A 25848-nucleotide genomic window follows, 5' to 3' on the forward strand; every position below is an offset into this window, starting at 1 on the left:
TGCATTGGCTATTGAGCAGTTGTCGTTGGTATATGGAATTGTCTATTAAGTAGTTGTCTTTAGTGTATGGCATTGCTCATTTAGCAGTTGTCTTTAATGTATAACATTGCCTGTAAAACTCCTGCACCTCATGCTCCTCCTTTATATACAGCACTCTCAATTTCCCCCCACTCCACTATTTTCCCCTCACTCCTCTCATTTTCCCCTCACTCCTCTCATTTTCCCCTCACTCCTCTCATTTTCCCCTCACTCCTCTCATTTTCCCCTCACTCCTCTATTTTCACCTCATTCCTCTCATTTTCCCCTCACTCCTTTCATTTTCTCCTCACTCCACTATTTTCCCCTCACTCCTCTCATTTTCCCCTCACTCCTCTATTTTCACCTCATTCCTCTCATTTTCCCCTCACTCCACTATTTTCCCCTCACTCCTCTCATTTTCCCCTCACTCCTCTATTTTCACCTCATTCCTCTCATTTTCCCCTCACTCCACTATTTTCCCCTCATTCCTCTCATTTTCCCCTCACTCCTCTCATTTTCCCCTCATTCCTCTCATTTTCCCCTCACTCCTCTCATTTTCCCCTCACTCCTCTATTTTCACCTCAGTCCTCTCATTTTCCCCTCAGTCCTCTCATTTTCCCCTCACTCCTCTCATTTTCTCCTCAGACGTGCACAGCAACTTCCTGTTATGAGCACAGCGGTGTACTCCATGAGGCTCCTCCCTTTCCCTTGGCGTCTTGCCTCACAGGAGAAACTCCATTCTAGACACGACGGAGATAGATGTGTCCTGTGCCTGCTGCCCACTGATACTCTGAAGGCGGTGGCCCTGATTGTAGCTCGCAGCGGCTGGGACGTCGCAGCCGGTGATGCAGGGTGGCTTTCATGGTGAATGTGTCTCCGCCCGTGTGCGCTAACAACATGGGCCGTGTGGACGGGGCTTTGCATTTGGAGTGAGTGTGGCTATGTGGAGTGGGCGGGGCTTTACATAGCTTTATATATATAACTAGCTGTACTACCCGGCTTCGCCCGGGTTAATGACTGCTGTTAGCAAAATAGAATGTGTTAACAAAAATTTATTCTGCACACAAAAACCACAAAACAAATAGATAGAAATGTAATTATTAAAAGGCAAAAACCAAGCTAAATAGAAGAATTTCACAACATATATTAGCTTTGTGATACTGAGAATGTCTTTGTTGCCTATATTAACCAATCAGAGCTCAGGTTAATTAACTGTAGCAAAATAGAAGCTGAGCTGTGATTGGTTGCTATTGGCAGCCTGATAAATCCCCAGCCAACAGGAAGCCCTCCCCCCTGGCAGTATATATTAGCTCACACATACACATAATAGACAGGTCATGTGACTGACAGCTGCCGTATTTCCTATATGGTACATTTGTTGCTCTTGTAGTTTGTCTGCTTATTAATCAGATTCTTATTTTTGAAGGACAATACCAGACTTGTGTGTGTTTTAGGGCGAGTTTCATGTGTCAAGTTGTGTGTGTTGAGTTGCGTGTGGCGACATGCATGTAGCGACTTTTGTGAGATGAGTTTTGTGTGGCGACATGCGTGTAGCAACATTTTGTGTGTCGAGTTGCATGTGACAGGTTAGTGTAGCAAGTTGTGTGCAGCAAGATTTGTGCATGGCGAGTTTTGCGCGTGGCGAGTTTTATGTGTGGTGCGTTTTGAGTATGTGCAAGTTTTGTGTGAGGCAACTTTTGCATGTGGTGCAACTTTTGTACATGTGGCAATTTTTCTGTGTGTGCAAGTTTTGCATGAGGTGAGTTTTCCATGAGGTGAGTTTTGCGCGTTGCGAGTTTTGAGTGGTGACTTTTGTGTTTCGACTTTTATGTGGCGAGGTTGGTGTGTGTGTGGTGAATTGTGTGCTGAGGGTCGTATGTGTGTTCAAGCACGTGGTAGTGTGTGGTGCATTTTGTGTTTGTGTTCATATCCCCGTGTGTGGTGAGTATCCCATGTCAGGGCCCCACCTTAGCAACTGTACGGTATATACTCTTTGTCGCCATCGCTCTCATTCTTTAAGTCCTCATTGTTCACATCTGGCAGCTGTCAATTTTCCTCCAACACTTTTCCCTTCACTTTTTCCCCATTATGTAGATAGGGGCAAAATTGTTTGGTGAATTGGAACGCGCGGGGTTAAAATTTCACCTCACAACATAGCCTATGACGCTCCCGGGGTCCAGACGTGTGACTGTGCAAAATTTTGTGGCTGTAGCTGCGACGGTGCAGATGCCAATCCCGGACATACACACATACATACATACACACATTCAGCTTTATATATTAGATATACCTGTATGTAATCTCCTGTATATAGTATATATCTGTGTGTCATCTCCTCCTGTATATAGTATATACCTGTATGTCATCTCCTCCTATACATAGCATATACCTGTATGTCATCTCCTCCTGTATATACTATATACCTGTAGGTAATCTGCTCCTGTATATAGTATATACCTGTGTGTCATCTCCTCCTGTATGTAGTATGTACCTGCATGTCATCTCCTCCTCTATATAGTATATACCTGTGTGTCATCTCTCCTGTATATAGTATATATCTGTGTGTCATCTCCTCCTGTATATAGTATATACCTGTGTGTCATCTCCCCTGTAAATAGTATATACCTGTGTCATCTCCTCCTGTATATAGTATATAGCTGTATGTCATCTCCTCCTGTATTAGCCCTCGTTCACACGTTATTTGGTCAGTATTTTTACCTCAGTATTTTTAAGCTAAAATGGCAGCCTGATAAATCCCCAGCCAACAGTAAGCCCACCCCCTGGCAGTATATATTAGCTCACACATACACATAATAGACTGGTCATGTGACTGACAGCTGCCGGATTCCTATATGGTACATTTGTTGCTCTTGTAGTTTGTCTGCTTATTAATCAGATTTTTATTTTTGAAGGATAATACCAGACTTGTGTGTGTTTTAGGGCGAGTTTCGTGTGTCAAGTTGTGTGTGTTGAGTTGCGTGTGGCGACATGCATGTAGGGACTTTTGTGAGATGAGTTTTGTGTGGCGACATGCGTGTAGCAACTTTTTGTGTGTCGAGTTGCATGTGACAGGTTAGTGTAGCAAGTTGTGTGCAGCAAGTTTTGCGCATGGCGAGTTTTGCGCGTGGCGAGTTTTATGTGTGGTGCCTTTTGAGTATGTGCAAGTTTTGTGTGAGGCAACTTTTGCATGTGTTGCAACTTTTGTGCATGTGGCAATTTTTCTGCGTGTGCAAGATTTGCGTGTGGCGAGTTTTCCATGAGGTGAGTTTTGCACGTGTGGCGAGTTTTGCATGTGGAGAGTTTTGCGCGTGGCGAGTTTTGAGCGGCGACTTTTGTGTTTCTACTTTTATGTGGCGAGGTTGGTGTATGTGTGGTGAAATGTGCGCTGAGGGTGGTATATGTGTTTGAGCACGTGGTAGTCTGTGGCGCATTTTGTGTGTGTGTTCATATCCCCGTGGTGGTGTGGCGATTATCCCATGTTGGGGCACCACCTTAGCAACTGTACAGTATATACTCTTTGGCGCCATCGCTGTCATTCTTTAAGTCCCCCTTGTTCACATCTGGCAGCTGTTAATTTGCCTCCAACACTTTTCCTTTCATTTTTTCCCCATTATGAAGATAGGGGCAAAATTGTTTGGTGAATTGGAAAGCGCGGGGTTAAAATTTCACCTCACAACATAGCTTTGACGCTCTCGGGGCCCAGACGTGTGACTGTGCAAAATTTTGTGCCTGTAGCTGCGACGCCTCCAACACTTTTCCTTTCACTTTTTCCCCATTATGTAGATAGGGGCAAAATTGTTTGGTGAATTGGAAAGCACGGGGTTAAAATTTCACCTCACAACATAGCCTATGACGCTCTCGGGGTCCAGACGTGTGACTGTGCAAAATTTTGTGGCTGTAGCTGCGACGGTTCAGATGCCAATCCCGGACATACATACATACATACATACATACACACACACACACATTCAGCTTTATATATTAGATATATAGATAGATATAAAACATTTCAGGTCTCAGAAAATGGCGACTTTGTTTTTTTTTACCACAAAAAAAAAATAAAATTTGGTATGGCCATAATTGTATTGACCCAGAGAATCGTGTCACCCGGTCATTTTAACCACAGAATGAATGTCATAAATAGGAAAAAAAACAGCAAAATTGTTTTTTTCAGTCATTTCACTGCACTGTGAATTATTTTATTTTTCCTTTTTTTTCAGATTTTATGGTAAAATGAACAAAAACTAAAAATGGCTGCATTGGGAAGGGGTTAATGGGAACGCTCCAACATTTGGGGCTGTGGGATGAATTTACGGGGGGCTTTTAACACAAGATGACACTCAGCCGCCCATCAGACAGGGAAACAAACACTTCACAGCACAGGTAGAACATATGATATCAGTTGTGTTTTCACATTTCACGGCAGATTACACGAATAAAGACCAATAACGGTGACATTTACCTCAGAAACCATTAATATTAGCAGCATTCACCACAAGGAGAGAACTACCTGTGTCATCATTCACCTCAGGAGCATTTCCCGCCAAGAAATAGGACAGAATCTGAGGAAAGCCAGCAGTTTTCACAATGATTGCTGGGAGTCGTAGTTTAATAATCACTTCTGTGCATTAGATAACAGCAGACGTAAACTACAGTTCCCAGAAATCCATGCGCCACAAATTGCTTCTAGGAACTGTTGTCCAGAGAATGCAGCAACAAACGCTGGACGGGGACAGTTAAGGTACCTTCACACGAAACGACTTTGGAACGATATCGCTAGCGATCCGTGACGTTGCAGCGTCCTCGCTAGCGATATCGTTTAGTTTGACACGCAGCAGCGATCAGGATCCTGCTGTGATATCGCTGGTCGCTGAATAAAGTTCAGAACTTTATTTGGTCGTCCGATCGCCGTGTATCGTTGTGTTTGACAGCAAAAGCAACGATACCAGCGATATTTTACACTGGTAACCAGGGTAAACATCGGGTTACTAAGCGCAGGGCCGCGCTTAGTAACCCGATGTTTACCCTGGTTACCAGTGTAAAATGTAGAAAAAACAAACAGTACATACTTACATTCGCATCCCCCGCCGTCTGCTTCCCACACTGACTGAGCGCCGCAAAGTGAAAGTGAAAGCACAGCACAGCGGTGACGTCACCGCTGTGCCCTGCTACTGCCGGCGCTCAGTCAGTGCAGGAAGCGGACGCCGGGGGACGCGAAATGTAAGTATGTGCTGTTTGTTTTTTTTACATTTTACGCTGGTAACCAGGGTAAACATCGGGTTACTAAGCGCGGCCCTGCGCTTAGCAACCCGATGTTTACCCTGGTTACCCGGGGACCTCGGCATCGTTGGTCGCTGGAGAGCGGTCTGTGTGACAGCTCTCCAGCGATCAAACAGCGACGCTGCAGCGATCGGCATCGTTGTCGCTATCGCTGCAGCGTCGTTTCGTGTGAAGGTACCTTTACACTACAAATCCCAGAAATCATTGCGGGATCAATTCTAGGAGTGAAATAGAGGTTGTTGATGAGGAGAGCTCTCTTACATGAGAGGAGGGTGGAGCGCATAGTATGAGTGACTGCTGGGGCTTGTAGTTCCCCTGTAGCTAACAAGCCATTCTCCTCAAATTATATAGATAATGTTAGTCAGCGCTCAGCATCATGAATGTATAAATTGCACCATTATTATTAACCCCTTTCTGACCTCGGACGGGATAGTACGTCCGAGGTCAGATCCCCTGCTTTAATGTGGGCTCCGGCGGTGAGCCCGCATCAAAGCAGCGACATGTCAGCTGTTTTGAACAGGTGACATGTGCCCGCAATAGCGGAGGGTGGAATCGCGATCCAACCGCCGCTATTAACTAGTTAAATGCATTTAACCGCCGCTTCTGGCTATCGGGCTGGAAATGAGCACATCGCCGACCTCCGTCACATGATCGGGGGTCAGCGATGCGTCTGCATAGTAACCATAGAGATCTCCTTGACACCTCTATGGTTGCTGATGCCAGATTGCTATGAGGGCCACCCTGTGGTCGGCGCTCATAGCAATGCAGGAATTCAGCTACATAGGGGCGATCTGATGATCGATGATATGTAGCAGAGCCGATCCAGTTGTGCCAGCTTCTAGACTCCCCTGGAGGCTATAGAAGCATGGCTAAAGTTAAAAAAAAAAAGTTAAAAAAATGTGAAAACAATAAAAAAAATATAAAAGTTTAAATCACCCCCCTTTCACCCCATTCAAAATAAAACAATAAAAAAAAATCAAACCTACACATATTTAGTATCGCCGCATTTAGAATCGCCCAATCTAACAATAAAAAAAAGGATTAACCTGATCGCTAAACAGCGTAGCGAGAAAAAAATTCGAAACACCAGAATACTTTTTTTGGTCGCCGCGGCTTTGCATTAAAATGCAATAACGGGCGATCAAAAGAACATATCTGCAGAAAAGTGGTATCATTAAAAAATTCAGCTCGGCGCGCAAAAAATAAGCCCTCAACTGACCCCAGATCACGAAAAATGGAGACGCTACGGGTATCGGAAAATGGCGCAATTTTTTTTTTTTTTTTAGCAAAGTTTTGAATTTTTTTTCACCATTTAGATAAAAGAGAACCTAGACATGTTTGGTGTCTATGAACTCATAATGACCTGGAGAATCATAATGGCAGGTCAGTTTTAGCATTTAGTGAACCTAGCAAAAAAGGCAAACAAAATTTGCACTTTTTTTGCAAATTCACCGCACTTGGAATTTTTTTCCCGTTTTCTAGTACACAACATGGTAAAACCAATGATGTTGTTCAAAAGTACAACTCGTTTTGCAAAAAATAAGCCCTCACATGGCCATATTGATGGAAAAATGAAAAAGTTATGGCTCTGGGAAGGAGAGGGAGCGAAAAACAAACACGGAAAAATGGAAAATCCCAAGGTCATGAAGGGGTTAAGCACATTCGCTGTCGAAAGCGCCATCACAGGAGGGAGAGGGAGAGAGATCTATCCTTACATGGTACATACAGTTTAATCTCATATATTATTTTGCACTCTGCACTATTTGTGATATTTTGTTATATTAATAGATAGGGATATCAAGCACCTTGGATCAGAAAAAAAGCTTATAGGACACTTTATCTGATTACATTATCCTTTTTCTGGGTGACTACTTATTCTCTATTTACATCATAATTTGTGCAGTGTGCTCCTCCACCTTCATTTATTTTATTTTTTCTTGTCTGCCTTGTCATACATCGTTTTAACTAATTTATCTTGTCCACTTTGTATATTATAAAGATGATTTTAATGTTTCATTACTTGTCCTGTGTTGGATACTTGTTGGTGTCATTAAGAGTCTTTGGATCAAAGCTTGAAAGGTTTGTTTTGTTTTTTACCGATCATGTCAATCGCTGACCAGCAATGGACGTGAGGTCACAGTAGAAACTTTTGATGTTCGAAATATTGGGATATTCAGCATGATTTTGGTTCAACGCATATGTAATTCTGCCACTTGCCACCATTAAGGCACCTGAACACTATGAGTCCCATCAGCCAGGTATCCTGTAATCAGTTTAAAATAAGTGTCCAAAGCAGAAAACCCCTTTAGGGACTTCACTGGGCTGATTAATAAAGGAACATGCCTCCAATTAATTTATTAACAACAACCTCTGATGAAGCTTGATGTGAAACACGCATCAGGTGTGTTTTCTATGAAACGTAAAGTGTACTCCATGGCACTGCACATTATTATCATTATGTGAACTTTTATATTATATCACTCTCTCCCTGTTTATCTGTATGTACATTAAAGGGCCTTAACTTATATGGCACTGGCTAATTTGGCTTGTACCTTTTGAATATCCGTCCTCAATACTGTGATTGTATTGATTTGTAGTATTCACAAAAGGGAGTTTAGTTATTATCACTTACATATCTTTAGTATTTTATATTTCTGACTTTTGTATGTCTATTTTTATGCTTTTAATTATTTTGCAATCCAACAAAGGATACATTTTTTATTGATTTTGAGCGTTGCTCTTTTCTATACAGGTATTCTTCACTTATTATCAAGTAAAACCCCTTTTTGAAGCATGATTGGATCATTTATAAGGGTCATTAAATAATTGTAGTTGCCAACACATCCCCCTTATAAACTGGTTGTACTGTCGATGGTGTGGATGCCAAGAAGACTTTCTTTTGGATGACTGTCTTATGGCTAGGTGAGAGGCTCTGGACTGAGTTCTAAGGGGTAATGTTTCTCCTTGTGAAGAATGACATACTGACTCTGGCATACCAAGGTAAGGAGGCTTAGTCACCGTGCAGCACTCCTCTTAGAAATTTAATATGCAAATTGTCTACTTAAGGGAGCATTCCATTATTTTTTTATTGGCTAAACCTATGTAAATTGTAGTGTAGTGTAAGTGTGTTAATATACTCACTCATTGCCATATTCTCCTGAGTCCAGCCTCACTCTGTTCCTCATTGAAGTCCCGTGAGATTGATTCTGGACTCTCCAGATAACACTGTGCTCTATGTGAGCAATGGAAGTCTCATTTACAATGTAAGGTTATTGAGCATCGTTCGGACTCTCCATAGGCTTACATCGTAAAAGCCACTTCTACCTCTCATATAGAACCCAGTGTGAGCCAGCAAGCCGGAAGATCCATCACGTGACTTAGAGGAGGACCGGAATGGCGCTGAACACCAGAGAAGATCGTGATGTGTGAGTATGTTAACACACTGGTACTACACTATGATTTACACAGGTTTAAGGATTCAAAAACTAATGGAGTTCTTCTTTAAGTACTGTTATCCAATTCTTGACTTTCCCGACTACATTTACAATCAATTTCCTCACGGTACAGCATACATTTCTGTCTGAAACTTTGTTCCCTCCTTCTGGACTGTCTGAACATACTTGTGCTCCCATTTTTCACAATATCCTTCTCGGTGATTTTACTTACGACATTCCCCTACGACCTTTAAATTTAGATTTTATTTAAGAAATTGAACAGAGGAGCAGATTAATTAATATTGCATGAATGGAGATTGCTATCAGTGAAACTATGCCATTTAGTTTTCTTAGCGATCACGGGAATCAGAATTTCAAGTCACACTGACTTCTTCATCAGATCGGTCACGTAACAATTGACTAATGTGAAACAAAAGAGAAACTGGGCAATAAAAGGCATATTGTGGTCACGATATCATAAATCAATGATGATTAAAAAAAATTGCATGGATTTTTAAAAGCCATTTAAAAACTTAAAAAAATATGATCTCAGGAGGATCATCCAAGAAGGAAAAATGTAATGTTGATCAACTGTGAAGCATTGGGCAAGTACACTAAAATGGCTCTGAGATGACCACTCAAAATTACGTGAAGAAGTAATCTTCTAGGAGAGTCGTCTTCTCAAAGAATATTCAGTGCAACTGGACATCTGTTAAAAGAGATCTGGTCTGGATTCGAAAAGGAGTGGATTTTGGAAAGGTTTTATTGTATTTGACAATGAGAAAGAATTCATAAATAATTCATTTATGTTACATCAGGTGAGACCGTGTTGCATGCATTTCATATCACCCTAGAAACTTTAATTTATTCAACTAAATTCAACATTTATTTACTAAAAATTCATTTTTTTGACACATCGGCTCTTGTGAGAAGCAAATACACCTACTGAAGCCAGTCTCGATGCTCTAAATCATAGAAAGACGCTCTAAAGTGAAGCCATAGTATGCATGAATGAATATACATCTTCGGAGCACGCAGACACAATATTCCAATGTTTTGACAATTCTGTCACCGAACAGAGAACAGCATGCAGCAAAATCATCCAATCCCCAGACAAATTGTCTCTAAATGTAAACCTTTTAATGTCTTTTCAACCTTACCTATATACATGTTGGATTTCAGACTAATATTTTAACACTGAATGTGGTGACTGAGTGAGTTCGGCGCCAGACTGGGACTACAACGTAGTCTTGATGCAATGAATGAGGAATACGGTGGTTCAAAGTCCACGCTGCCCAAGGTTCCAAAAATGAGACCGACATTGGGACTGTATTTCTGAACACCTTCATTGATAGTGGTAATAATGGGAGATAAAAATTCACATCTCGTATTATTGTGACCTTATAAACCCCCGTTGTGAAAAAAATTGACTGCTGTAGCCAAAGTCAAGGTCAAGTGAATCAAGTTCAGAAAAGTCTATTATTTTATATACCTCCCACTGTGTCATCTTTAGTGCATCGTTTTGCCCTATTCACACTTGGGATAATTAGCAATATTGACCTTCCTGGGACCAACCCAGAACCAACTACCAGTGGATAGCACCACCAATTCCATTATTAACAAGGGTGTTTACCAATGTCAAATTTGCCCCTTTGTACCTTATGTGTAATGCATCCAGGCTGCAGCGGACCAGAACCAAATACTAGTGGCTAAATACCCAATATTAGCCCTGTCAGATAAAAACTGTCACCAAACCATGCGAGGGCTGTCATCAGAATAGAGCAGGGGTAGGCAATACATTTTCCCAAGGGACCACTTGAGATACTGTGACTGTTGTGGAGGCCGAACCAACCGGCTGAACTTAACTCTGCTTGTTAGTATTGTTTTATATTAATTGTATCACTTAATATTGAGCATAATTAATCCTGTTTACTCGCTGATACATGATACAATGCTATTTATAAAGTTTATGTAAATCAGTAAATCATATGCTCCTGTTATTCAGCCCTTGTATTTTGATCAACAGCTCTTAATACAATATGATGTCTCCACACAGAACTTTTACGCAGTATAATGCCACCATACAGCCCCCTACACAGTATTATGTCCCCACACAGTCAACTTACATAGTATTACGTACCCACACAACCTCCCACTGAGAATAATGCACAGAATTATGCCCCCACACAGCCCTCTTACATCGTATTATGCCGCCATACAGCCCTCTACACAGTATTAGGTCCCCACACAGTCACCTTACATAGTATTATGTACCCACGCAGCCTCACACTGAGAATAATGCACAGAATTAAGCCCCTACACAGCCCTCTTACATAGTATTGTGCCACCATACAGCACTCTACACAGTATTTGGTCCCCACACAGTCACCTTACACAGTATTATATCCTCACACAGCCTCCCACTGTGAATGATGCACAGTATTATGCCACCGTACAGCCCCCTACACAGTATTATGTCCTCACACAGCCTCCCACTGAGAATGATGCACAGTATTATGCCCCCACACAGCCCTCTTATTTAGCATTATGCCACTATACAGCCCCTACACAGTATTATGTCCCTCCCCACACAGTCGCCTTCCACAGTATTATGTCCCCATACAGCCACCCACTGAGAATGGTGCACAGCGTTATGCCCCCACAGAGCCCTCTTACACAGTATCACAGAGCTCTCTTACACAGTATCATGTCCCCACACAGCCACCTTGCACACTACTATGCCCCCTACAGCCGCCCTTATGCAGTATTACATCCCCTCACAGCCCAATTGTGCAGTATCAAATCCCCACCCAGACCCGTTACACTATGTCCTCACACAGACACAGACTCCCATGCAAAATGATGTCCCCACACAGCCCCCTTACACAGTATTATGTCCTCACACACACTCTTTCAGAATGATGCCCCCACATAGCTCCCCACTTAGAATGATGTCCCCAAACAGAATGATGTCCTCACACAGCCACCTGATACAGTATGATGTCCCCACAAAGCCACCCACTCAGAATGATGCCCCCACATAGCCCTCCCATTGAGAATGATGTCCTTATATAGCCCTCTCATGCTGTATTATGTCAACTTCTTCCCGAAGAATGATGTAAAAAATAAAATAAATTAATCTACTCACTTAACTGTTGGCGCGATGTAGTGACAACACTAGACATAAGTGAACCTGAACGGTAAAGTTCTGGGATCGTACCGGACATGGTGTCCGGTGCTGAACTCCAAACAAGGAGAGAGGCTGACTCTTTGGGGGTACTCTGCTTCCTTTGGCAGCTTCTTAGCCCTTACTAGGACAATATTATAGCACAAAAGTTCAGATCCTATTGACTTTTATGGGGTTTGGGTTCAAGTTTAGGTAGAATTCTGGTACCTGAACCAAATTTTGGACAAAGTTTGGTCCAACCTGATGAACCTGAACATCCACGGGTCCGCCCATCCCTTATCATCTCTACTGCTGTGCTCTCAGATGCCTGTTCCATCACTGTATTCACAGATATCAGTGAAAGGATGCAGATATCAGTGAACGTTAGTTGCCTTGCTTCACCAGTATCGTAACAGGATACTCAAGCAATGATTGAGGGTTCCATGTGGCTTTAAGTAGGAATCTGCCATCCTGATAAATGGTGATTGAAGAAAACACTGCAGCCTCCAGTGGTAGGGAGTGGAAATGCAGCACAATTATCAAGATAAACAATAGCAGCCACTAGTGGTCAATCAGCAGAAGGACAACAGGAATATAGTCTTGTGATATAAAATTCAACATACTTGAATGTGTTTTCATAAAATGTGTCATTATTGGGTCATCTACTGAATGCTTTCACTGCAAAAGGTCCAATCTCACAAAAGTAGAAAAAATATGCCTTAAATGTTGTACCGTTCTAGCTATTCTTATCTAGTTCTAAGGCCATCACACAATAGGTTTGTTCCTTAGTCCTGGAGACGATTCATATGGTGCAAAAATATTATACTGGATTGATTCCATATATGAGAAAAGAGTTGGAAATGACTTCTTATGCCGAATGTTGCAAAAGTGAGAATTGATTTGCTAAAGGCCAAGCTTCATACAATAGGTAGAAAAGAAGGAAAGAATCTGGCGAGCAGGTGGGAACCTCTGGATTATTTATTACACATGGGTCCAGCACATTACAGCTGTCATCTGTGCATATAGTTCATTTCACAATTGGATCTTAAGCAATGTAAAACATTAGCTAAATTAGTATTACAGCATTTATTACATCAGAAACAGAGATTTAATCATGTCATATGTTATGCTGGATTTGAGATATGAAACAAAGCAGAAAGTGAATTTTCTGTCTGTCTTGTATCAATTATTAATGCCCCAGTCCCCATTAATGTCTAAATTATAAGCATTATTTATCATACTGTAGTCCTTGGTGTTCAAAAGAAGGAAAAAAATAGAAACGCAAATGTCTGAAATAGTGAAGATTGTGTTATTTTATATGTCGCATAGCCCTTTGTTGATCAGTAAAGTTGAGAATCTGATTTAAGTACCCTTTCACAGTTTCCAAACTCATGTAATTAAAAAAGAATATATAAACCTCTTGGGGTGCACTGGATAATTCAGCCTGTATGAGGCTTATTAAGGCTTATTGCTGGGTCTATTAATGCAGCTACCGCATTTTACAACTATTATAATTTACAGCTGTAATGAGATTTATTTAGGGGCTAATTGTAAATGTGTAAGAAATAAAAACAACAAGAGCCTCCTTCAACCTCATATATTCGAATATTTTAGCTGTGGAAAAGCGTATTTCAAGCTAGTTGGATATAGTAAAGTAAAAATTCATCTTTATAGATGCTTAAGTAAATCAAACGTAGTGAACCTATAATAGTGGTGACCATACAGGTCCTATAGGAGAAATGTAGTATACAATCATGGCCGAAAATGTTGGCAACCTCTAAATTGTTCCAGAAAATGAAGTATTTTTAACTGAAAATTGTTGCAATTATACATGTTTTGTTATACACATGTGTGAGGCAGTGACTGGTGTTACATGTAGGGGTCGCTGTGTGTTTCCCCAGGATGTGCACGGAGGAGTATTGAGGCCATGGGAGTGCACTGCAGTCACAGGCGTAGCTGTGGTTGCAATGCAGACTAAAGTGAGTATAGGTTTTGGACATGTTGGTTGTCCAAGGCAGATTTAGGGAAAACCTGCTCTGGGCTTTTGTGTTTTGAAACAGACTGCAGGATGGTAGTCATGCAGTCTGTTTCCTTCCTGGCCGGGTTTTTCATGTGGCTGAAGGCCACAGATTCCAGTTAAAAGCCATGCAGTAAAAGGTTTGGGTGTGTCAGGTTCAGAGTCAGTGTCAGTCTGGTGTTTGCTAGAGTGCATAGCAGACAGCTCTGCAGAGCTCCACCTGTGTGAGGCAACACAGGCGAGCGGAGCCAAACAGCCAGGGGAGCTGAGAGGTCTTTCACCCACAGCGTGCACGGCGGTGCAGTCGCCCACAGCAACTGGTCTCGGAGGTGGAAAATGGCTGCTGGGGGGTGGCACATGCGAATATGGAGAGCTTAGAGCTGCAAAGTTGGCTCAGCAACAAAAAACCAATGGTGCAAAGCTGAGTGACACAGCAATTACATCAGAAAAACTGGTCCAGGGGTATAGCAGAGTTATTTCAGTAATATAGCAGAAACAAATCGGTTTCTATGTACAAAATAAAGCTGACACAGTGAGAAGGTAGAGTTATTTGGCGATATAGCTGGGCTAGGTTTGCCACAGAGTCCAAAGCTGAGTTGGTACAGCAATAAGGCAGAGTTACCCAGGTAACATGGCTAGGTTTGTCATAGAGTCCAACACAGAGTTGATACAGTGATAAAACAATGCTTTCCAGGAATATAGCGGAGCTTAGTTTGTTACAGAGTCCAAGGCAGAGCTGGTAAAGTATTAAGGCAGCGTTACCAAGTGATATACCAGAGCTTGGTTAATCAGAGTCCATGTCTGTGATTGGACAGCAGTGTAACAGAGACAAGTAGTATAAGTGGTCCAAGAACTAGGAGACAATCCACGGTATTAGGGTGGACACCAACTACCTTAATACTCATTTGGCATTCGGCCACCTAAGACTGCCAACAAGTCCTGAGCAAGCGAAATCACAGGAGTAAACAGGGTTGCCATGATAACCTGAAACACAAAAGACTAGAAGGAACAGGCCAAAACAAGATAAAGATACAGCACCCTGCACTGGATCCATGAGAGACAAGCAGCATGAACATTTTGTTAGTTTGATAAGAAGAAATATATATTGCACAGTGTTCACTCTAAATGGCTGTACTACCAGAATTGTAGATTTCAAAAATCGCACAGCATGTATGCCATCTATGAAAGTACAGCTAACAAGTAAGTCAAAATACATTATTTCCTTGAAGAACAATCCAGCAAACATAGTTTTCTGAATCATCTGATTTTGTTAGATGGTCCAGATATATTGTCAGATTTAAAGGTCCAAGAGCATTTCACCAGTAGTGACCATAATGTAGCATGTTAGAAATGATATTCAATAAAAGAGTAAAAAAGGGAACTACAAAAATATATTTCAATAGACAAATAGAAGAGCTTAAGGTACCGTCACACTAAACGATATCGCTAGCGATCCGTGACGTTGCAGCGTCCTCGCTAGCGATATCGTTTAGTTTGACACGCAGCAGCGATCAGGATCCTGCTGTGATGTCGCTGGTCGCTGAATAAAGTCCAGAACTTTATTTGGTCGTCCGATCGCCGTGTATCGTTGTGTTTGACACCAAAAGCAACGATACCAGCGATGTTTTACACTGGTAACCAGGGTAAACATCGGGTTACCAAGCGCAGGGCCGCGCTTAGTAACCCGATGTTTACCCTGGTTACCAGCGTAAAAGTTAAAAAAAACAAACAGTACATACTCACCCAGCGTCATACCTCCCCCAGCGTCTGCTTCCTGACACTGACTGAGCGCCGGCCCTAAAGTGAAAGTGAAAGCCGCTGTGCTGTTAGGGCCGGAGCTCAGTCAGTGTCAGGAAGCAGAAGCTGGGGGACGCTGGGTGAGTATGTACTGTTTGTTTTTTTTACTTTTACGCTGGTAACCAGGGTAAACATCGGGTTACTAAGCGCGGCCCTGCGCTTAGCAACCCGATGTTTACCCTGGTTACCCGGGGACCTCGGCATCGTTGGTCGCTGGAGAGCGGTCTGTGTGACAGCTCTCCAGCGATCAAACAGCGACGCTGCAGCGATCGGCATCGTTGTCGCTATCGCTGCAGCGTCGCTTAATGTGACGGTACCTTAAGTCTTGTATACTGGGGACATGCTCTGGTACATAGAGATACAGAAGATAAATGGGGAATTTGACAACATATATTCTAGGAATTGTATGTAAGGTTATAACCTCTGATAAAATGTCCAGTAATACAAAGAAAGACATTTTTATGCTGAATACAAAAGAGTTGAATATAATAAGAATAAAACATTGAAGGCTGAAGGTTCAAACAAACAAGGCTTAGAAAGGAAAGCTAAAATAAAATCCGGTTAGCACAGAAAAACAAATTGCTAGCGGCATTAAAAAAAGAAAAAAAAACTTACAAAATTATATATGTGTGTGATGACGGTAAATCCTGGCTAGCCTTACCCTGGAGGGGCGTAACACTAGAGCCTCTGTTGGTGAGGATAGGCTTGGGATGTCAGAGTGGTCACCATGACAGTCCCCGATCTGCAGCAACCGACCAATGGCCCAAATGCAAAATACAAAGCTCCGAGGACAAAGACAGATCCGTGGTCAGGAAGTTCAAGGTCAGATCGGGCAGCACAGATTCAGAATACAAAGCCGGGGTCAGGAACGAAGAGGTCAGGCAAAACAAGTAAACAAGGCAGGTCAGTGACAACAGAGACTAAACAGTAAAGAACCTTGACAGGGAACTTGACACAAACTGATACTAGGGCCTTTAGCTATGGCATGGTGTGGAGGCAGGAACTGCCTAATATATTTACTGCTGGATGGGGATAGGCCAGGGAAGCCTCCCTACAGGCCCTGTCTCCCTATAGCCGGGTGGAGCCTCTCCAGCAACACAACACTGATGAGGCAGCTCAGAGAGATGGTTTGATATTGAGAAGAGCAGAGCGGTGCACGCAGTGAGTAGAACGACAGTCATAAACTGGCATGACTATATATATATATATATATATATATATATTTATATATATATATATATATATATATATACAAACATTGAGTATGTGAAAATTAAACTGCATTATTGCTATATACTGTAGACTATGCTTATAAAATGAAATAACTTAGTGTACAAATTGGCTAATATGTGTCTGCCCACCAGCCATGACAAGGCAAGTTTTCTCTGATAGGACCTTAACCAAGATTGCCTTGTCATTGCTGGTGGGTACACACAAATTGGTCAATTTGTGTGCTAAGTACTGCTTCACTCTTTGATTTTTATATAATAAAGTAATTGCAGCTTGCACTTGTTCACACTTGCTTCATTCTGTTAGGAGGAGTTGGTCAGTTTTTGTTGTTTTATCGTATACATTTGGAGGTAGCGACTGACTCCTTAATTGGCTAAGCATGCCTCCCATTAGTCTAAACCTGTTTCTAATGAGCATTGGATCCTAACTTTAAATGTGTAGGCTTTTCGCCCGGGAGAGACAAATCTGATATATACATGGTTTTGATCTCATCAGAGAAAAGTCTCCTTGTCATGGCTGGTGGGCACACACAAATCGGCAAATTTGTGCTCTAAGTATCTTCAATTCATGACTATATTGTATTTAGCACTAATGCAGTTTAAATGTAACTTATTCCATGCTTGCTTATATATTAGCACACAGAGTGCTGCTGTATTCTTTGGTTTGCATTTAGTACAGCCACAGCAGCTTGCAGCTGTTCACACCTGCTTCATTTGTTAGGAGGTGCTGGCCAGCTTTTTGTTGTTTGTTTTTTTTTGTGGTACATAAATACTGTATATATACTATACAGTGTATAAAGAAATGATGATCATGGGACTAAAATTTAGAGTCGTCTGAGATATTAAACAAGTACTAATCTGTGGTCTCCAGTGAGCTGTTAGTGCTAGACATCATTCATGATGACAATATACAAGGTTCTTCACCCAATATTACTTACTTAACGCAGGAAGAAATATAGCTGTATCTGAGCGAATTACATATTGATCATGCCTGTGGCCCAGATGATATTTATCTCCAGGTTTTAAGGGAATTGAGTTTAGTAATTGATAGACCATGGGATCTCATTTTCTTTGACTTTCTTCTAACACGGACAATATTGGAACATTGGAGGATGGCTGATATTGTATCAATACCTAAGAAGGGTGAAAAAGGTGAAAACTACAGTATGTAACTACCGTCAGATAAGTTTAATATCGGTTATGTGTAAAATATGTTAAAGGATTCTAAGAAATAACATGCAGAAGTTTATGGAGGAGAACAATTTAATAACTCATAACCAGTAATGATTCATGATGGAACATGAAGATGTCTTGCCTAACCAATGTACTGGATTTCTTTGAGAAATTAGAGGGAACCTGTCACCAGGTTTTTTCAATATAAAGTATGACCTGCACCTAAGTTTTCTGTTACTCCTTTCTAGTATGCAGTATATACGTCCCCAATTTCCAATGCAAGGCACAAAAAGACCTTTTAATATACTCAGAGGCGGTGCGGTCCAGTCCGGTGGGCGCCCCTGGTTTTGATCCGGCACCTCCTCTCTTCTTATGAATGCCATCCTCCTTCCAAGTTTTATGTGGAGGACGCGTCCTACGTCATCCACACAGCGTCCATCATCATGTTCCTGCTCAGGCATACTTCTCTCTACCCTGCCAAGTACTTTTGTGGCATGTGTGCACCTGCAAAAGCCAAAGAGCACCGATGACCCGAAAGTAAAGCCGGCACATGCGCCTTACAGTACTTTGCTCTACCATCGGCGGGGCACAGAGAAGTATGCCTGAACGGGAGCGCAATGGAGGACACTGTATGGATGATGTAGGACACATCATCCACATGAAGCAGGGAAGGGAGATGGCGATCGTAAGAAGAAATGAGGCACCGGATCAAGACCAGAGATGCCCATCGGACCAGACAGCGCCGTCTGTGCTTATGATAAAAGGTCTTTTGTGTGTCTTGTAGAGGGATAGGGAACATGCATACATCGAATTAAAGAGGGCTGAAAGGCGCTGACTTTATATTGGTAAAACGAGGTGACAGGTCCCCTTTAAGTGCAAGTCTAAATGTTGTTCAAGCAACATGTGATGTAACTGAATCTGTAAATTATGTTCCGCCAAGCCTACAGCTCAGAAGAGGTGCTGGGGATTACGGCAGGTAGGAGCTTGTTCGCCAGGCTAAATCCATGACCACGGACTACTGACATGGCCTCTGGACCAGGATCCTGTGAAAATACTCACTCTTCTCTGTTTAATTGATTACATTTAATTGTTCATAACATTCATTATTAAGAATTATATTAATTTGATATTTCTTAAAATTAATTCATTATATTTGATTTTTCGCAAAACTCATTAATTGATAATATTTATTTCATCAATCATACTGTTCAGTAGTTTCTTGCATTTATTTGACCACAATAGACTTTCCATTCATAGTCAATACGTAAATTTTAATCTTAAATTACAAAGCGTAATATGTCGATTGTACAAGTGGCATTACATAAATGTTATTTTTTATTACACTATTTTTATTGATTTTACTAGTAAATACAAACATTTAGTATATAAGTGCACGTCTACAATTTACAGGAGCCAGAGCTGTCAATCAAGAAAGGGGAGGTGGAGATACATGTAAAGTGGGTAGGAGGTGAACTGAGCCGTTTGGCCCCACCAAGGGTGCACAAAGGATCTCATTACACATCAATGGACTATAATATTAAGATTTTTATTAGGGCAATGTCCACTAAAAGGTGATGTGTTTAGGATGGACACTTATTTTGGTCTGAGTCTAACAGACTCCCTTGAACCCCTTAACGCAAATCAACATATATATATATGGGTTTTTTTCTGGGGTGCCTAAGAATGGCGTTGGCTCAGAAGATCCACACATGTGGGAAATGCCGGCTGTGTTACACAGCCAGCATCTGTGTCTTACAGCAGCAACCAGAGTTGAGCTCCGATCACTGCTGTTAACCACTTAAATGCTGCTATCTCTGACAGTGGAAAGTAAATAAAATATGCGTGGGTGCTCATGCACACTGGCTTTCATCGGTCTCCTATGATGCAATTGAGGGGCACCAATGAATTACCATGACAGCAGGGGGCCTACTGAAGGACAGAAAAATAAAAAAATATATATCACATTCCTCTCTATGTTAAAGGGAATTTGTCATTGAGTTTTTGATACCTAATCTGATGGCAGCATAATGTAGAGAAAGAGATCCTGATTCCAGCGATGTGTCACTTACTGGGCTGCTTGCTGTCGTTTTGATAAAACCACTCTTTTATCAGCAGGAGATTATCACTACAGGACTAGTAAACCTGCTGCTATGTAGTCCAACTCCGCCCCCAGCACTGATTGGCAGTTTTTGCTGGTGTGGGCGGGGTTATACACAGCTCAGCATTCAGAGAACTGTGAGATCTGCAGCAGATAAAACACAGATTTTATCAAAACTACACTAAAGGTACCTTCACACTAAACGACGCTGCAGCGATATCGACAACGATGCCGATCGCTGCAGCGTCGTTGTGTGGTCGCTGGAGATCTGTCACACAGACAGCTCTCCAGCAACCAACGATGCCAAAGTCCCTGGGTAACCAGGGTAAACATCGGGTTGCTAAGCGCAGGGCCGCGCTTAGTAACCCGATGTTTACCCTGGTTACCAGTGTAAATGTAAAAAAACAAACACTACATACTTACATGCGCGTCCCCCGGCATCCGCTTCCCTGCACTGTGTAAGCGCCGGCCCTAACAGCAGAGCGGTGACGTCACCGCTGTGCTTTGCTTTCCGGCCGGCACTGACTCATTCAGTGCAGGAAGCTCTGTGCAGCAGCGCAGACGCCGGGGGACGTGACAGACATCAGAGGGTGAGTATGTAGTGTTTTTTTTTTTTACTTTTACAATGGTAACCAGGGTAAATATCGGGTTACTAAGCACGGCCCTGCGCTTAGTAACCCGATATTTACCCTGGTTACCTTTGTAAAACATTGCTGGCATCGTTGCTTTTGCTGTCAAACACCGACGATACACGGCGATCTGACGACCAAATAAAGTTCTGAACTTTCAGCAACGACCAGCGATATCACAGCAGGATCCAGATCACTGCTGCGTGTCAAACACAACGATATCGCTATCCAGGACGCTGCAACGTCACGGATCGCTATCGTTATCGCTGCAAAGTCGGTTAGTGTGAAGGTACCTTAAGCAGCCCAATAATTGATACATCGCTGGAATCAGGGTCTTTGCCCCTATGTAATGCTGCTTTTAGATGGGGTTAAAAAAAATTTGGTGACAGATTCCCATTAATTAGAACATTAAATATCCCTTTAAGGAATACAAAACATTTCTCAGTAGACATACTGACATTCCATAAAAAAAAATTACACTACACTTCAGATTAACAGCAATAGCTGGGATCAGATGGCAAATATGTAGAGAAATGACGCAAGCTGCGAATCCGAGCATACAAGACGGATTCCATGTCATATTCATTAGCAGCATATGAATACCAGGGAGAGAAATATATCAATACCCAGGCATTCATCTTACAGACCGCAATCATTCATTACATGAGGCAGAAAACCATTTTGCCAATATTTCCTCTGCAAATGCATGAGGGTATTCTAAGACATGAAAATAATGAACCTGCAAACATCCTCTATTGTACATTTGTAGTAAAATGTGTATTAAATGACATACATTACACACAACTCACAGCCGTCACCTGGTTACTAATGTTCGTGCTGCATGACGTTGCTAGGTTTGTGCAGACAGAAGCTCTCTCCGTCTCTCTAGATATATATATATATATATATATATATATATATATATATATATATATATATATATATATATATATATATATATATATATATATATATATATATATATATATATATATATATATATATATATCATCGATGGTACGGTACGCATGTGTTCTTATGACATTGTACGATGCAGCATCCCAGGGGGCTTGCAGTCTTCTAACATGAATATAATGAAATCATATGGGGAACAGGTGCAAATTTTATGAGTTTTAACAAAAAAATTTTTTTTCCAAGAATTATTCTCTTCATCCATCTTCATAGAAATGCAAGCATCTCACTGATGGTGATAAATGCAGTACGGAATTTGCAATTAATAAAACCAGCAATCTTTCTCAGAGTAAGACTAATTGCTTGAGATCAAAAACTGCGCATGATGGAAAGCGTGGAGAATTTTAATATTGTATTAGGTGAACACATCCAGACATGAGGACTGAACTATCTGATACTGCCCCTTCTTGTCTCTACAAAGAGATGGACATACTTCCCCTTGAAGAACATGCGTATTGCTTTATTGGGTAATGTGAACTGTGATATGCGTTAATAGTGTTGGTATTCTGCTCTTCTCGACGGTAGGGAGAATTAGAGTTAATGAATGGGACCAGTCCAGAGTGGGAGGGGCTAATATGAAGGGACAGAGATAGTTTCATGTCAGATAGGGACCAGTGTGCGTCTGAAGAAGACCTAAGGTCTGGAGAGTAGGTAGAGCCACACAAAATGGGTGTCCCTGAGTGGAAAGAGCTAAGATGAAGGGACAGAGACAGTTTCCTGTCAAAACATCAGATAGGGCTCTGTGTGCATCTGAAGTAGACCAAAGGTCTGGACAGTAGGCAGTGCCGCATGTCGTGGGTGTCCCTGTGTGGAAGGGGCTAAGGTGAAGGGACGGAGACAGTTTCCTGTCAAAATATCAGATAGGGCCCAGTGTGCATCTAAAGTAGACCAAAGGTCTGGACAGTAGGCAGTGCCGCATGACATGTGTGTCCCTGAGTGAAAGGGGCTAAGGTGAAGGGACAGAGACAGTTTCCTTTCAAAACTTTAGATAGGGCCCAGTGTGCGTCTGAAGTAGACCTAAGGTATGGACAGTAGACAGTGCCTCATGACACGAGTGCCACATGAGGTGGCTAGCGTGAATCAGTAAAGAAAGTAGGAAAACCAATAGGAGGACAGGGTGATCAATTGGTGATGGGTCCAGGGAGAGGACACCTAGCAGTACAGCCCAGAGTCTGTAACTCAGACAGGTAAAGGATCAAGACGGCACATAGTACAGGAGAGGAAGAGAGTGCCGATGGTGTGAGTTCCAGAGCGTCAGTAGCAGATAAGCCACCAGCCATATTGGCAAACTAGTTCCTTTTGAGAGGAAAGATGATGCGGAATCGCGGGTTGAGAATTGGACTCCTGCTATCTAGACTGTGATACTGAGCTGAGTTGTGGTGAAGTACAATGAATCATTGGAGATGAAGAACAAACAAGTGAAGAAAAAGGAATTAAAATCATGTGTGAAGATGCTCCGTATGGTGAAGAAAACATTTTTAAAGTTGTGTATCCGCTACCTATTGTCCATAATTCCCACAAAGTTATTATCAAGTAAAAAGTTTTTTCGACTGGTGGTCTCCCTCATTGAAGTCCTCAACATCATGTCCTGGCAAACCAAAATCATTAATAACATGCGGCATGCAAGGGTGTTGTGCCCCCAAAGCACAAGTCAATATACCCAGCCAGGATCCCCACTTTCATGTAATGTGCCAGGGTGTAAGAGAAGAGCACCTCGCTCACGGCTACTGCCCCGCACCACGTTACATCTCTATAAAAAAAATTCTTGTGCAAGTCAACAAACGTAGCCAGAGAAAAAGAGAAGTCACTGGATCCGACGGACACTGTCTGACTACTAATCTATACTGCCCTGCTTAGGAGAGTGTAGCAGGAGCATCATTATCCTCTTATTCCCTGTCCCTAGATTGCAAATAATAAATTGAAGAAACAGACTGGCTTCCTGTCATCTCTTTAGGTGCCCAAAGAATAATGCCACACTTTGGAAAAATAACTAAACAAATGTGACGACCATGTATTCTGTTGTCACGTCAAACATTTGTCGAGTGTCCATAGAGTTTAATAATAAAATACTATTGATCAATAATCAATTCACTATTTGCTTATCTCTAGATTGTAAATAGTGTATTGAAGAAGAGCCACAGTGGATACATGTCATGTACTTGGCTGCCCAAAGAACAATGCCATACATTAGCCAAATAACTATGTGCTGTCAAGAGTGGTGTGAAAATGCCAGAAATGGCATATTTTGAGCAAACTGATGTTGCCGAAAAAGTAGGAACTTTTCAAAGCTTTTTTCACCAGAAATCTAGCAAAAAAGCTCTGATGGTAACGCCCCTTTCTTTTAAAATAAGCTGTGGAGACAGATTCTTAGTGAGATCTAGGTCCAGCCCATAGATCTTATATAAAAAAAAAGACGTGGGGTCCCCTCTATTTTTGATAATAAGCGCAGGAAAAACAGACAGCTGTGGATTGCAGCCCTCAGCTGTCTGGTTTATCTTGACTGATTATCACAAATAGAGGGACCCACATGCTGTTTTTTTAAATTATTTAGATAAAAAATTTAAAAAAACGGTGTGGGGTCCCAAATATTTTTCATAACCAGCCAAGGTTAAGCAGACAGCTGGGGGCTGGTATTCTCAGGCTGGTAAGGTCCATGGATATTTCGCCCTCCGCAGCCTAACAATAGCAGCAGCCCCAGAAAAGGTGCATCCCTTAGGGTACCGTCACACAGTGCCATTTTCATCGCTACGACGGCACGATTCGTGACGTTCTAGCGATATCGTTACGATATCGTAGTGTCTGACACGCTACTGCGATCCGGAACCCTGCTGAGAATCGTACGTCGTAGCAGATCGTTTGAAACTTTCTTTCGTCGTCTAGTGTCCCGCTGTGGCGGCATGATTGCATCGTGTGACACAGGTTGTATACGATGTGCGCACAGTAACCATCGGCTTCTACATCGCAAATACGTCATGAAATTATCGCTCCAGGGCCGTGTATTGCAACGTGTGACCGCAGTCTACGACGCTGGAGCGATAATCATACGACGCTGCAACGTCACGAATCGTGCCGTCGTAGCGATGAAAATGGCACTGTGTGACGGTACCCTTAGAAGCCCAAATCTGGTGCTTTGTTTGGCTCTTTCTGCTTGCTGTGTTAAGTTGGGAAGTGGGGTAATGGTTTTGGAGTTGATGTCAGCTGTGTAATATCCGCTGACCTCAAACCCAAGGGTTAGTAATGGAGAGTCATCTATATGACACCCCCATTACTAACCCCATAGTCAAAAGTATTAAACACACACTGAGAAAAGTCCTTTAATTGTACAAAACACTCCTGACCCTCTTTTGCCCATTTATTACCTTTAAAAAATAATCAAAGGGGTCCTCCGTAAATCTGTCCCACTGCGATCCCCGACTATGCTACATCCGGATGCAGTGCTGAGCGATGACATCAGTAATTAGAGTGGCTCTTCCGTGCACATATTTGAAATTTAGAATGAGAGTACTAATCATCAGCTGGTGCCTAAAGCTTTTCAAAGCTTTTTTCACCAGAAATCTAGCAAAAAAGCTTTGATGGTAACGCCTCTTTCTTTTAAAATAAGCTGTGGAGACAGATTCTTAGTGAGATCTAGGTCCAGCCCATAGATCTTATATAAAAAAAAAAGACGTGGGGTCCCCTCGATTTTTGATAATAAGCGCATCCCTTAGAAGCCCAAATCTGGTGCTTTGTTTGGCTCTTTCTGCTTGCTGTGTTAAGTTGGCAAGCGGGGTAATGGTTTTGGAGTTGATGTCAGCTGTGTAATATCCGCTGACCTCAAACCCAAGGGTTAGTAATGGAGAGTCATCTATAAGACACCCCCATTACTAACCCCATAGTCAAAAGTATTAAACACACACTGAGAAAAGTCCTTTAATTGTACAAAACACTCCCGACCCTCTTTTGCCCATTTATTACCTTTAAAAAATAATCAAAGGGGTCCTCCGTAAATCTGTCCCACTGCGATCCCCGACTATGCTACATCCGGATGCAGTGCTG

This window comes from Ranitomeya variabilis, chromosome 2 (genome assembly GCF_051348905.1).
Source record: "Ranitomeya variabilis isolate aRanVar5 chromosome 2, aRanVar5.hap1, whole genome shotgun sequence".
Classification (NCBI taxonomy): Eukaryota; Metazoa; Chordata; class Amphibia; order Anura; family Dendrobatidae; genus Ranitomeya; species Ranitomeya variabilis.